Raw genomic sequence first — 2,489 nt, forward strand, 5'->3', positions numbered from 1 at the left:
CGAGTATATATGTATATAAATAAATAAATAGATTAGTTAATGAACAACCTAATTCATGTATATATATATATATTGCAGAAACCACAGGGAAATTAAAGACGGAATACTGAACGTTTTCGTCTATTACGACATCCTCAGAGTACAAGAAAGAAAAAATAGAACACAATATTTATACAGAAGAAAGAAAACTGGGAGAGGTCATAGCCCCAAAAAACCTTCGGACATTATACATACAACACATTCAATTACAAATGGAAATGTTGATGTTAATAAAAATACATATACATTCATATACACATGGAAATAAGAATGGTAATAGTAACAAGAAAAATAAATAAATAAAAAATGAAATAAAAAGGACAAAAACCATGTGGCCGAAAGGTCTATAGGACAATTGGTACAATTGGTACAATTAGGAAACTAGGTACTGCTTTACTATCCTATGATTATAAATTGTTTAGTTAAACCAAAACACAAGTAATATTATTATCAAATTGCACAAAAAAGAAAAAAAAAACAGAACACAATATATAACAGAAATACGAAAACTGGAAAGGTTATGCCACATAAAACTTTCAGACGTTATACATACATACACACTCATATACATAGAAATATTAATGGTAACAGTAAATGAAAAAATACATACACAATCATATACACATGGAAATAATAATGGCAATAGTAAAACAAACAAAAAATACAAAAGAACAAAACCTTGTGGCTGAAAGGTCCACAGGACATTTAGTACCATTAGGAAATTTGGTACTGTTTTACTATCCTATTAATCATAAAATTGTCTAGTTTAAATAAACCTAAACTCAAGTTAATATTATTATCAAAATTGTTCTTTATGAAACAGGATTCAATGATGTTCCTATCTAAAGCTGAATTACAATCAACAATTTTCTTAACGTTGTCCCAGTCAATGTTGTGGTTTGTGTCTCTAACATGGACAAAAACCCCACTGGACATTTGGCCAGTCCTTATACTGTACTTATGTTGTTTCATCCTAATATTCAATTCTTTACCTGTTTGGCCAATATAACAGGAGCTACAGTTTTTACAGGGAATACTATAAACACAGCCTACATTATTACAAGGGGAATTTTTAATAAGGAGTTCTTTGATGGTACTGTTTTTGAAAATAATATTAATATTAAACTCCTTAAGGATACGAGGAGTTTAATATTAATGTTGTATATATAATGTCCGAAGGTTTTATGTGGCTATGACCTCTCCCAGTTTTCTTTCTTCTGTATAAATATTGTGTTCTATTTTTTTCTTTCTTGTACTCTGATGATGCCCTAATAGTCGAAAACGTTCAGTATTCCGACTTTAATTTCCCTGTGGTTTCTGCAATATCTTTTCGTCACGCGTTATTGTAATTATTTTTGCGATATATATATATATATATATATATATATATCGTAACTGACATGAATATATGTGCATAAAGAAACCAGTCAATTAACCATTATGGAGACATTTGTGGTTATTCGTTAAATGAATAATAACAGTAAGACCATCAACACTGCTTTGTTACTCAAAGAACATTTAGCGAGAAATAGACTTCAGTGAAGAAGCTTCAGAATCAGAATTCAGCGAACAAGAAAACACCGTCATCAAATCATTCTGAAACCTACACAGTAACACCTTTTGGACTTGAGATATATACATATATATATACATATATATATACACATATATATATATATATATATATACATATATACATATATATATATATATACATATATATATATATATATATATATATACATATATATATATATATATATATATATATATATATATATATATATATATATATATATATATATATATATATATATATATATATATATATGCAGAGTCCACTAGGAAAAGGAAAAACACACGGAGTCCGAGCGCTTTCGTGATATATTCACATTATCAAGGAGTACAGAAAAATGAGAACAAAAAAAATACAAAGAATAAATAGGACAAGAGAGACATTTACCCTCCTCTCCAAAGCCTGCAAGCTCAGGTTGGGCCACTCGGCGAGGTCATGGAAACAGATCATTATTACTTTATTTTAAAATATGTACTATTTATATTACTGACAATATATGGATCTAATTTATATAATCCTAAACTATTATTAATGAGTTGGTCATAATTGCATTTGATATTTCCTGACTCTATGATATTTCTTTCTGTTATGTTCTTACACTGTATAATTTTCGAAGCATTCTTCCAGTCAATAGGATGGTCAAATTCACAAACATGTTTAAAAAGTGCACTAGATTCTTGGCCATTTTTTATGCTGTTTTTATGCTGTTTAATCCTAACCTCTAATTCTTTTCCTGTTTGACCTACTTTTCCTAGTGGACTCTGCATATTTGTGATTCACGTGTGACTTGTGAAATTTGTGCATATATATATATATATATAATCAATCCTACACTAAACGCGATATAACCGTTTAGATTCCGTTGAGTAACGAG

The sequence above is a fragment of the Oratosquilla oratoria genome, unplaced genomic scaffold (genome assembly GCF_046742065.1).
Source record: "Oratosquilla oratoria isolate Oo_2021 unplaced genomic scaffold, ASM4674206v1 SCAFFOLD194, whole genome shotgun sequence".
NCBI classification, from domain to species: Eukaryota; Metazoa; Arthropoda; class Malacostraca; order Stomatopoda; family Squillidae; genus Oratosquilla; species Oratosquilla oratoria.